This window comes from Grammomys surdaster, unplaced genomic scaffold, assembly GCF_004785775.1.
Source record: "Grammomys surdaster isolate TR1022 unplaced genomic scaffold, NIH_TR_1.0 191, whole genome shotgun sequence".
Taxonomy (NCBI): domain Eukaryota; kingdom Metazoa; phylum Chordata; class Mammalia; order Rodentia; family Muridae; genus Grammomys; species Grammomys surdaster.
Window position 1 is genome coordinate 16158900 of NW_021604636.1, and position 13599 is coordinate 16172498.

Genomic DNA, 13599 nt, shown 5'->3' on the forward strand with positions numbered 1-13599 from the left:
GAGAGGGAGAGGGAGAGGGAGAGGGAGAGGGAGAGGGAGAGGGAGAGAGAGAGAGAGAGAGAGAGAGAGAGAGAGAGAGAGAGAGGGAGAGAGAGTTAATGTATACATGTATTTTATGGAGTTACTTGATTGCTTAAACCAGGCTGTAAATGCATACCTATGACTCTGATTAAGAGAGTGAATTACCAATGAGCCAATTTTTTAGAAAAGTAAATTAGTTTACTTTTCTGTTGCTGTGATAAACACCATGAACATAAACAACTCGGGGAGGAAAGGGTTTATTACATCTTAAACTTCCAGGTAATAGTCCATCACTGAGGGAAGCCAAGTCAGGAACTGAAGCAAGGCAGGAACTGAAGCAGAGGAATGTCTTGTTCAACTGCTTTTTTATACCCAGGACCACCTGCCCAGGGGTGGCATCCACTCACGGTGGGCTGGAGTATGCCACATCAATCATTAATCCAGAAAATGCTCCACAGGCTTGTCTACAGGCTAACCTGATAGAGGCATTTTTTTTCAGTTGATCCTGGCTTGTGTCACGTTGACAAATGAAGCAACCAGGGCACCAATAATCTCACTGGTTACAGCACCCACAGTTGTCGATGGGGAGACTAGTAGGAGCCCAACTGGTACTACACACCGTCCTGGGGTTTTATGTCACTAGCCATTATTTACAAAGCCCCTATGAGCTCAACTTCATTCTTAATTCTCCACCTGCAAATATACTGTACAAGCAAGGGACAAGTCTGTAGATCTTCTGCAGTGGGAGGGCATTTAAAAACCAACAATAAACTGCATGCTCTGGCAAAAGAATATTGTGCTGACTTTTGCATAGTCACAAAATCCAGAAAAGATTATTCAAAGAACTCTCTGGAAGCTGGCAAGCTTATAAAAGCAGTCCTAAGGAAAAAATTCTGTATCTTGCATATATAGCAAAGTTACAGTGTGTCACTTGCACTATAAATTGTCACTATTACTACTCGGAGCAGAAGGAAATGTACATATATAAAGATATATATGTGCATAACTTTATATTCCCAGAAGAAACTGAAAAATTATGTACATTAAATAGCGTTTTAATTGCAACATGAAAAACGATATTTAATGGCTGGTAACATGGTTCGCAGTCCCACAAGGGTAAAGTCAAGTGAAGTTGCTGCCTGGTGTAATAGGGAAAAATTAGCCTTTGGAGGCACCAGTCCTAGGCAGAAATTCTGTCACCTCTATTGCCTCTCACTCAATTCCTTTGGGTCTTAGTTTTCCTATCAGTAAAGTAGAGATATCACATATGCATTTTTGCAAACTTTAGGGAATTAAAGAAAAATAAAAAATTAACTGTCGTCATCCTGTCAATTTATCAAGTCAATTAGAAGGCTAAATGTAGAGAACTATCTTTCTCAGTGAGTTATCCAACTGGCCAATATTAGAATTGTTACTCAGAAGCTGTTGGGATAGGACTCGAACTCAATATACATGTTTTCAATTCTCAAATTCTATGATTATCTGAGCATATATGGAAGCAGAATTTAAAACTTCTGAAAACTAGAACATATGGGACAACAATGTCCAGGTGTCCTTGGAATGAAACATTCCATCTCCTGGGGAAGCTCCTTTAGACAGGAAGTAAACAATTCAAAATAGATTTCGGAAGTCCCTGAAACTGATCAGTCTCACTAGGCCCCTTCCTCCCAAGAGTGAAAAAGACTGCTTGAGAATTACTCTCAGACAAGCCAAGCTGAAGAAGCAGGACCATATGAGCTATCTGAAAGCAGTTTAGGCCGTCTGAGATTCCTGGAAAGGACACTCTCCACCTGAAAAGCTACCTTCACTATGTGCAGCATGCTCCAGATTCCCAGCTTTTTGAGCTGTCATCTATTCTGGGGCAGGCTTTGGTGATATGGTTTTGTCTGAATCATTTCTCTACCTTTAAGTAATCCCGCACCCACATTCCTATAAGTAACCTCAATAAGACTCATTGGTTCACCATGCTGGAATTTGAAGAGTGTTCATACTGTTACAGACTCCCTATTGGAGTGAGTAGACATGTGTTGCCTCTCCCCAGAAAAAGGCTTGTCACACAACAAGCATTCAGAGGTTCTTATATCATTTGCCTTAAGCCATAAACTCTGGGCTGTCACATACCATTTCATATTTTAAATGTGTCATACTTTCCAACCTGGTTGGTAGGTTCAGTTCAAATATTTCTCATTTACAAAATCTTTATGCCTGTGTTAGCCCATAAAATGTAGAAAAGAAAAATAGAGTATTTTTAATTGGTAGTGCCTTGCCTGTAATGTTGCTAAATAAGCACTCAGGTAAAAGTTGGGTACAGTGGTGTGCATCTATAACCATGGCACATGGAAAAGAAACAGAGAGACAGGGTTGTTAGAGGTTGCTAGACATTCATCTAGTGAGCTCGAGGTTCAGTGAGATACCTTGTCTCAAAAACTGTAATAGAGAGTGATTGAGGAAGACATTTTACCACATGCATGCATTTAAACACCTGTGTATGTGTGTACACACACATACACACACACACATACACACACACACACACACACAGGACTATCTTCAGAACTGATCTGAGCAAGTCACAATCCTTGCTTGGAAATATGCTTAAGGTCTGTCTCTAAGAGATTTAGACATTACAGGCAAGGCACTACCAATTAAAAATACTTTATTTTTCTTTTCTACAAACAGACTTTTCATTTCCATTGTGATTATTTATCTAAGGGAGCAAGCATTCATTCCATCAGTTTCCCACATGGATGCTATGAGGACTCTAGTTTCAGCAACTAAAGACTTACCCAACAGGGCCTAACCCATTGGTACATGGTTCAATGCATACATTCCCTTAAATACAATGTAGTAACATGATGTTCCCCAGCTGACTCAGTGTTGAGAAGAGGAAATGACCTCTCTTACTCTTTGGCTGGCCCTCAAGATCCATCACCCTCTATCTCTTTCCACCCTAGTCTGTGCTGCAAAGGCAAGCATGCCTTTCCAGTGGCTCAGGTTTGGTTTGGCCAACAGCAAGTACTCATGGATAGCAAGGTGATCAGAAAGTCAGACTGGGCATCTGTTTTTGTGACTACCTCCACTATGTCCCATAGTGTCTATCCGAGTCATGCCACACTTAACACATCTTAGATGCTGGTAACCATTTTCCTCTTGTCCTTTGGGTCTAAGTTAGGTTGGAAATGACTCTTTTCTGCTGCTAAGTCTAGAGTCTGGTATTCTGCTGATGGCTTCGTGGCCCTTGTGAATCACACCTTGTTAACTTTCTTAAATAACACCAATTGATTATGCTACCTGGTTCCTTCCAGAACTCCAACTGAATCTTGGACATCAGAAAAGACCCACTCTGGATGCCACCACTCTTTGCTGTGGCAGAGTGACCACTGGAAAGCTGCTATAGTGCACGAAGTCTCGTTACCAGCAAAGAAGAGAACCAGTTACATTCTTTGAGTTATGAGGAACCAACAACTGGATAATGCAGCAGATCAATCAGTGAGAAAATGAAAACACCACTGAGTTCTGTATTAGAAGATAGATAATGTTGATGAATATTTTATAAGCTCATTCAAATATTGCAACCTCAACAAAACTTAGTGATTCCTAAGCCTACCATCACGAAGTGTATCACAGAAAAGCACAGAGAGGTGAGCAACATCAGACAAAAGACCTTAGAAAATGAACACAGGCTTACTAATCCAGCAGTGAAGCCCAAGAAGCTTCATACATCCAAAGATGTTCCCTCTCAATGAATTACAATATCCAGACATGTGTATGTAGTTACACATGTCTGCATGGAAACATGTCTATTTGAATGTAAACAATCCATGGGCTACTGAAACCTCTATTAATTGAACTATGTTTTACTCTATAGTTTCTGTCCTAAGAACATTCTGTTTAAAAAAAATCATTGAATTTTCACTTGACATTGGGTTTCTCTCTCTTAAATTAAGATCCTCTCTCTTTAAATTAATAACCTACCTGTTACTGTTCAGATCTTTAATGTCCACCAAAGGTTCATGTGAGGAGGGACCCCAATATAATAATGTTCAGTGGTCAGACTTTGAGGAAGACAGATCCCAAAGTTTCTGCCCTCACGACTGGCTTAGTCCACTGATGGACTCACACCTCGATGGACAGTTTGGAGGTGCTGAAGCTGAGGAAGGGGGACATTCTTGAAGACAGTGCACCCTTGAGGGCTGTCTTTGGGTTTGTCTTGTCTCTGTCCACTTTTTTTCCTCCTTTCTGCACTGTTTTGGTTTGTTGTTGTTTTATTTTTGTTTTGTTTTGTCTGTTTGCTTTTTGGCTATCATGAGGTCAGCAACTCTGCTACTCACCATGATATTCTGCCTCACCTGGTGCAGAAACAACATATCTGCTTAGCCATGAACTAGAACCTCTAAAATCACCAAACAAAATAAATCCTTTCACCTTGAAGTTGAAAAGTGGTATTCTGCCACAACAAGAAGCTGAGAAGCATGCTTTCCCATCTTCTGATGCCCCTTCACTTTCCACATCCCAAGCCTTCCCACTCCACCCCCGGACAATGTCCTCAGGAGACTCATTTGCCCAAGTAAAGGAAATACCTTTACTTCACTTCCTTGTGTACTTGAACTCACCTTCCTTACCCAAGTCTTCCTCCTCCTCTTCTAGTCTTTACGTCTTTCATTCAATGACATCTAATTTTAAAAAAGAAAAAAAAGTTACCTAACCATGCACAGTGAGATCTCATCCATATTCTATACCAATTCCTGGACCATAAAATTCCTTGTTGGCAGATAGAGTATTCTTTGTTTATGTCTATAAGAGCCCCTTCCACTTTGTGCTTAAAACAAAGCACACTATGTGTGTAATTTTACAAACAGGGAGACATACAACAGAGACCAAAAGAAGGACTCTTCTTATTCCTTTTGTGTGAATGGAGTGTGAATGGACAGGAACATTCTCCTCACTGAAAGTATGTAAAGATAGGATTGTGAGATTTATTACAGGAAGCATTCAGAAGGTAAGAGGACTGAGGTCACAGACCAGTGACTCTTACTGTTTAGTGTGATCTGCCAGAGATGGAGCCCATGCAATCCACACTGAGCTCACAGCCATCAGTGGATAAAAATGAGTCCTAGTGTGTGTTGTTACAGCTCCTGGTAGCTGTCTTTCCTAATGACTACAGTTGCTCTGGCAGAGAGCACTGGCCGTGCAATTCAGAGCTAGCCTCCACCTACCTCAGAAGTCTCATGGCTGACCAGTATAGGACGAACAGTCAGCGAACAGTTAACTGTGTCCTTTTGATCACCTTGCAATGCTGAGTCCCTTGACTCCAAGGTAAATAGTTTCCATCTTCCCTTGAGCTCCTGGGCTTCGGCAGCAGGAGATTATCTCAACACAAAGGCCTTGAAGGCTCAAGTTAGCACATTCGCTATACAGTATGATTCATCCCTGGAGAACTTTCCCATCTGAAACTAATTAACTCTCCACACATGGCTGTGAGGTAAGCATGATGTGGTCATCGCCAAGGTGTAAGGAAAAAATAGAGATGGGGAGGTCACAGGCTGTGCCAAAGTTATTAGGGAATTATGTCATCACACAGGAATCTGGCTCAGTCTCTCTGCCCACTCTACGATCTGGACCAATTTACCACATTTTGACCATTTATTCCTTATTGAACTTTGTTAAAGGTGCAGGCAAACAGAAGCAGTTCAATGAAAGACCATGTTCAAAACCTTAGTGTCATGTCTACCCTAACTCAGCAGCATAAGTCACTATCCCAGATCCATTTTAGGAAGATGTGTAACTGGATAGATTTGGCCCTTTCCTTTGGAAATAAGGCTAAGAATGACATATCTCCATCCGGCTTCCCAGGAAGCACACAGTAAGGCTCACTCTCGTGTCTTCAGAGCTACTGGTGCACTGGCAGCCTTGGGGCCAGGGTCACTGGGTGCTAAGAGAGCAAACTGCTCAAAACAGGAACACAGCAGCAGAGCGTTCTTGACACACTTGACTAGTGCCCTACTCAACAGCACTCTCGGGTCGCCAGTTGATCCCTGCAGCACAGCGTACTGCAAACATTTCAACTCTCCACTGTCAGCCTTCCGGATGCTGCAGGAGACCCAGGATAAGCTAGTGTCCAGAGAGAAGCAGGCGTCAACCTCTAAGGCCATGATTTTTCTCTCTTTGTGATTCCTCATCATCCTCCACCTGCTCTAAGTCCCCAGCCTTTTGCAACCACTGTTTCCTACCCTATTGTTATAGAACAGAGAAACTTTTCCCACTCGTGATTCCATTTTACCTGAGAAATGTTTATGCAGGTCTATAAAACAGGTATACAGATCTAATCATGATTTAACGCAGGTCAGGAAAAAAAATTATTTTACAGCAACTCTTTGACATACATTATTATTGTACTACTTAAGATGAGAATATATTTGCATACTAATAAGATGGATAAACTTGTCTAATCTTACACAGAGACTAGTGAGATAGTCTAGTGGCTAAAGGGGCCTGCTGCCAAGATTGATGACCTGAGTTCAATATCCAGGACAAACGTGGTGGAAGAAAAGAGCTGTTTTCTGACCTCTGTGTGTGTGTGTGTGTGTGTGTGTGTGTGTCATGTTGTGTGAATGCCTCCCTACATAAAATAAATAAAATGTTAAAGGATTAAATTGTGGCTGAATATTTGATTCTGTGGGACACAGAGGATCTTCTACACTTTTCAGAGTTGACTGACAATCATTTTATAGTAGTCAATGCTGAGGGCGCCATTTTGTATTAATGTGCTGTGCAAAATGCAGAAATAATGTTTATGGCCATGTTAGAAATTGCCGGAAATTCTATCCTCATCCCAAGCTAACATTTTTTATGATTTTTATCACAGTCACAACACTTTTATGGTTTTTACCATTTTATTCCACATCACCAATACAATTTGCAAGTTTTAAAATCGAACGTTGTAATGCAATAGAACCCAAAGCTACTCTGATATGATGCTTATGTGCTGAGAAATGATGGAAGGAAAATATTAAAATTCCTTGTTTTCCATAATTAAAGTATGTCTTTATAAGAGCAGAAAACTTTGCGTTGATGGTAAAAAAAAAAATGAAATAAAATAACAACAAAACCCAATCACAACATAACATAGTCTCAATCTAGCTCGCTTTTCAGGCAGCCAGCCCTCATTGGTGACCTACAGGGTGTAGGCGAGCATGGTACGAGGCAGGCACGCTGTATTTCAGAACCAGGGTAACAGTGAAAAACTGCGTGGGGCAACACAGACAATCTGCAGAGACACCCCAGATGAATTTACTTTTGATTTTGAGTTAATCTGAGGTTCTTACACATTCAAAATCTGCCACTCACTCTTGCCAGAGTGACCCTACTGTTGTGACCCACAGTTTAAGAAGCTGTTCAGTATACTTTGCTTTACTGGTCCTTTTGTTGGGGAGTACACTCTTACACACGTCAGCTTCCGCTTTTACATTGTCAGTTTCTAAGTTACCAACCTGAGGAGTGTGCATCGTAAATCAAACTTTCTGCCACCTTTATACAGTGTGGATTGAGTAGAGACTTATCACTCCATTTAAACAGTAGTCCCAATAATCTTTGAAATTCTCTAACATTTCAATAATTTAAAGAGTACAATGCTGTAAGTAGACAGCCGAGAAGGATAGAACAGAAAGTTAAAAAAAAAAAAACCTCAATTGTGCATAATGGGAGAAAAAAATAAAGCTGGATCCATACCCTGTGTTATATACAGAATCCAATGCTATAAAATTTCAAAAAACTTCTTGGCATAATAATGTTATGAAAGTATGTTCTTTTAAAAATCTAATATGTCATCAACATATATTGATGTACTTATCAAGAAAACAATGTGATATCTGGGATTTATGTATTAATATTCTCAATATGAGTTGGGCAATAGATGAGTGGGTAATATTCAAATGACTAAAGGTGGGTGGTAGGTGTCTGGGAGTTGTTACACTACTTCCTCTAGTTCGTGTACACCTAAAATTATTTCGTGATAACTCTCAAGCAGCAGAAGAAAGTAAGAACAGTGTACTTACAATGGGGAATGGTCCTTCCACTCATGGATAGAACACAGAAAATGGAAAATTAAAGTTTCAGTAATTCAACCACAGTTTTGAAAATGGAACCACAGTTCCGAGTGCAAAACATATATGGCATAAGTAAAGACAAGAACAAGTAACAACCCGGGAAAACAATTTTCAACTCAAATCACAGACAAAACAAAACCAAAAACTCAGGTAATTTTGCTGTTATGAAAACAACTACTAGCATAGCTTCCATAAGAAACTTATGAGCAATGAATAGGAAAACTGTCAAAGGACATAACTGTTACAGAGCATAAATAAAACAGTCTTTAAACATCATTTTTAAAAAAAAAGGTGGGCACATTTTCAAACAGGAGAAATGCAAATCAAAATTACATTGTCAGGTTTTCTAGATTTTGGTCAATCTGACAGGTTAACATGCTTGCTGAGTCTCTCTTTGGAGGAACCCATAAAAAGTAGGCCTTTACATATGGCAGTGATGGGATCCCAGCTATCAAAGAACAATTCACAACAGTATTCAACTCTTAGATGTATTTAGCCTTGACCCCCCAAATGCTAATTCTGGAAATTTCTTCCTGCATTCATGTACAGTGATATCCTCCCATGATACTCAATACATCATACACACACATGCACACGCGCACACACACACACCCCATGTCACCTCTTGGATTTTAGAAGCAATGGGATAAAAACCATTGCATGTATCTACTTGTATATGCATAAATACATGCAATAAGCATATCTGGAAAATTAACAGATGTGAAGATTTATAGCTAGAGTGAGGGGTAAAGAAATAAAGAATGAGAGGGCAGAAGTAACAAGAAGACTCCTCAAAGTGTACTCCTCATTGGTCTGGTTTTCCCATCCATGAGTGGTCTGATGCTTAAGGGGGTAGGAGGGCAGGACCTGAACCCCATGCCCAGTATCCATATAAAAATTGCCAGGTAGCACTTAGTCTACCAAGTGAGGCCAACGAGAGATCTTGTTTTGAAGGAGGTGAATGTCCTTCCTTGTCCTCTGGCCTCTGTCCTTCCTTGTGTCTGTATACATACATGCATTAAAAAAATTCCAAAAAGTGATTAATGCAAAACAGCATCTTTGTTTAGATTTAGAGTGCAACACTTGGTGGTGGGTGTAAAGAAAACCACACTCTGGCATCCTCACTACATTCTGAAAGTAGGTTGGTAACATCCCCTGGATTCAGTGAGAGCTGTTCACAGCTGTGTGGAATAAAAGCATTTGGTATACACATAAGAATGAGAAACCTCTAGGAAGTACCACCTTCTTTCAGAACACGAGGATGACACCACGCCAGCTCACTGATACTGAGCCTTTGCCCCAGATTCCTCTTTGCTACAGAGCCTTAGGCACTAATGTTTTCATTTACAATATCCATTTCTGTCTAGTTCCCACTCCAAACCCATCTCATGTTTAGAGGGATTCATCTTAAGTGTATATAAAAGATAATTATGGTATACTGTAAGGCTGGAGGAATACATAATTGCCATGAAAAGTATTTATCCACAAAAGATAATGAAGTGATCACATTCTCACTGTTATACAGGCAAATGCAAAACCGAACTCTTCTATATAGTCATTGGCCCATATGGTTTCAATGCTCCTAAAGGTGCAGGGAGCAGAGGTAGCCCCAAGTGGATGTATGGACTAGATGAAGTCCTGAGTTGAATGTGAATTAGTGACAAGGACCAATCCCTCAGATCTCTGGGAGCTGGCAAAGCCTTGCTGTGATCCAACCACAAGTGTTCCTACGACCAGTGAATGCAAAAATTAGCAAGTGCGGAACCCAAACCGTTGAGAGGCAACCGAGGTCATGGGAGAAGATTTAGCTCATTAACAAAGGCCTCCTACCAAGGCCAACTAACCCGCCCTACACATACGAAACATCCGAGGTTGGGGTTGCTGTGGTTCGTGCCATCGGTCAGAGTGAGCACAGCCCTCTCATTCCCAGCTTTCCTGTCTGTCTATCCTTTCCTTATTCTTTCCTCACCTCGGTCAGGCTTTCCAAGACTGAGCCATACTGGTCATGACATAGAAGAGTGATTTATCTCTGACTCTTTGAAATATTGGAAATATCGAAATATCTCCTCTGACTATAATTGAAGATCTGAGGTTCACTTCTGCAGGCAAGGGGAGGAGGCCTGAAATCCCTCACCTGGACCCTTAGCAAACATACTCCACATCCAAAACCTGCCCTAAAGGAAAAAGATGCAGTGATCTTTTGGACACACATGGTGGGGCAAAAAGCCCTCTTCTTGGCTTAGTGAATAAGTTGGATAGGTTTCCATTACTTCAGTTGTTCCTCAGCATGCATGTATAACATTGGCCAAGTTACTGTGATTCCATTTCCTCCTTGTAAAACGCCACAATAATAAAAAATAGTGATCTCAAGTGAGGATATCATTTTTTTCCCAAGCACTTAGAATCACATCTAGGAGATGGGAAGAACTCACTAAATGCTAGTTCCTCTCATGCAGTGTCATGGAAGTAACTCTGTGTAAGACCGTCTGGAGCCAGCCATCCAGGATTACCTCCTGAAAGGTTTGGGAATATATTCTCTGTCACTATTCTCCTTAGGCTAATTAGCTGTGTACGAAATGGAAATTACTGAATTTCATAACTTTAACTTTATCGGTGTTGAGTGATTTACACAATCCTGCAGCTAGGAGGTTCCAGAACTGCATTCCTTTCTTTGGCAAATCCATAGGTCTTCCTGCAAAGACAGCATTTGTTCATCACATCTTGTCTGAGTACTGACTTCAGACTGGAGCTAGGTAAAGAATATCCATTCCTCTCCCTGCCTCAGTGCAAGGGTTTGGAGTAAGGAGAGAAGAAGACGAGGTACATAGAGGGTCAATCCAACTTGCCCAAAGAGGCACAAGAGGGCTTAGAGGAGATACGGGGAGGGTCTGATCACAGCTCCACAGTGAGCTGATGGTTCTAGGCAACAGTCAGACTCCAGAAAACAGCCTCTCTTCTCTACCATGTGTGAGGTATGAAACTCAAGGCCCAGAAGGAAATGGGAGAAAGCAGTGACCACAGGCAGTGATTTCAGTGTGGGCCTACTGCCGTCCTCCTGGATCGCTGCTTCACAGGTGAAATGCTGTCACCTAGAAAACACAGCCCCAGGGAAAGACTTCCCTAGGTCTTAGGGAAGAAAGTAGAACTAATGCTTGCAACCCAATGAGAAAGAGACAGTAATGCTTTCCAGGCTAGAAGTTTGAAAGTTCTACTTCGGCTCTCTTCAACCAGTCCCTCCTGTTTCCTTGTTTGAAATGTACATTTTAGTTCATATCATAGAACAATCTAATTCACACCTGTAGTTGCTCCACACATATTTATTCAGCTATTAATATTGTATTATTGATATAATCATCAAAATTATACTGTAATATCATACATATTAATAAAGTAATATTTAGCAGATAGCTACTACGTGCTGGACACCAGTGTATCCACAGCTGTGGTATCTTCTCCTAAAACCAAGTGTCTGTCTTCCACAGATCTTACTTTGTGGTATTTTGCTAGTGACTGGTTCTACTCGCCTCATGTAGAGTAACTTCCATTTTAAGCTAGAATTCACTGAGGCTTTTTAAGGGTGAGACACCCAACACAAAGAATTCATGTAATTGTCACAGTGAGGTGGGAGTTATCATTATCCCCAATTCACAGATGAGGAGTCTGAACTTCAGAGAGAGGATAGCAACTTACCCAGGGTTACAAAGCTAGTGAGTCCAACAGAGAACTTCAGCTCAGGTCTAGGCCCACACCCCTCCATTTTAATTTCCTCATAATATGGCTTCAAAACCCTTTACTCTGGTTTGCTGTGAAGAGCAGTTCGGCTTGTGATGATCTAGTCTGTGTTTCCTTTGTTTGTTTAACATGATTCTGTGTCTTTTGTATAATACCTTCGAGCATAGACAATGGAAATTTAAAAACAATTGTGTCAAGTTGTGGGGCTGTGGCACAGCAGGCTAAAAAAAATGAGCCATTTGTACATAAATATTTAAATACATGCAATACACTCCATTTAGTGCATTATTCAAAGTCTGGGCTTATATAAAAAGGTTTCCAGAACTTACCAGCTGCTTCCTTTCTGTGATCTCAATGATTCTCACCCAAACAGGCCTCAAAGGAACTATTTTCCAAATCAGCCGCTTTATACTGACACCTGGCCACTGATGTCATTTGCCTTTTTCTCTGTCAACCTCACACTGACAAAAGAAGAACATCAATTTGAAGTCCCACTCCCCAGTGTTTGCCCTCCCCTCGAGCCTGGTATTGTAATTCCCCCTAAACTCTAAGCAAAACCGTACATAGCTCAGTGAAGTGAGAAGGATTAAGCAAAGTCTAAAGGGAGTCCAGAAGCCACTGAAATTGTCCTAATCGGAGATGTGTCTCAAGGCCACAGGAGGCCAGGCTGGCCCGAAGCGCTCAGCTCTGTGGGTGAGTCAGCAGATGGCAATCATTTCTGCTCTTTGCCAAGCTCCAGGGAGCTAGAGGAGATGTCCCTACACAGGGCTTTAAAACCTTGTTACTCTCCTTGATGGCTTCACTTGATGGCTTCACTTGATGGTTTCACTTGAAGCTATTTCCTTGATGGTTTCAATCCACTGATGGGGATGGGGATGGGGGTGGGAGGAGCCAGGAGGAGTATTTGCTGTTAACTCCAGAATACCACAGGAATCCATACAGTGCTTCTAGAGCACATCACCAGTGGGAAGAAGAAAAGGTGTGGAAGGAGAGATTCAGCCAGCCACAGTGAAGCCTTTCATCTCAGCAATAGATCTGGCATGGAACAAAGGTCGAATGTTTGTGGAACGAAGAAATGAGGTGCGAAAGGAAAGTCACATTTTCTTTTAAGAAACCCTTTACAGAACAAATGCGTGCATCGGGACATGAGTTTCATGCATTGTGCTCCAATGAGGTCTGACAAGGACCAAGGAGTACACTAAACCACACGACCAGTGCTCCATATAGATACCGAGGCAACGATTATCTCGTTTCTTATCATTAACTCAAAACAGTAAAAGTTTGCAAAGAAATTGAGGTCGAAGGTGCGAAAGTACCAAGCTGATGCCTAAGCAGGAAAACAACAGCCAGAGCAGCCACTGTCAACCAATGATCTGATCGCACTAGTTACGAACTCCGTCAAGGGGAATCCCGGAGGCTCGGAAATTTAATCCCTTAATGAGGCATGAAATGTGTGGTAGACAGCAGGATGTAAACCAGTGCAACACTTAGTGCTAGGATTCTACACCTCTGAGCAAGAGACTGCATGGAGGAAGGTTAGGAACCGTTTCAAAGCTCCTTATGGGGTCTAGACTCTCTGGCTCCTTGGGGAGAGGGACGCGGATGTGAAGCATGAGCTGTTGAGACCCTAGGTTCTATCTTTGGTACTGAAAAGAAAACGGACATATCTAAGAAAGCAGTCAGGACTTGCAGATCCTTGGTGGTGGCACATTGGTGACGCCTTGTGTCGTAGTTAGGATAT

General features: G+C 41.4%; 1 protein-coding gene across 1 annotated transcript in view; it reads right to left on the minus strand.

Moving 5' to 3' along the window:
* The window catches only part of Lypd6b (LY6/PLAUR domain containing 6B), a 52139-nt gene that overhangs the window by 17089 nt on the left and 21451 nt on the right, over positions 1 to 13599 (minus strand). Inside the window, exon 2 of the mRNA XM_028769300.1 lies at positions 4635 to 4694. The gene's annotated coding sequence lies outside the window, so the exon portion shown is untranslated. The remainder of the gene's footprint in view (positions 1 to 4634; positions 4695 to 13599) is intronic.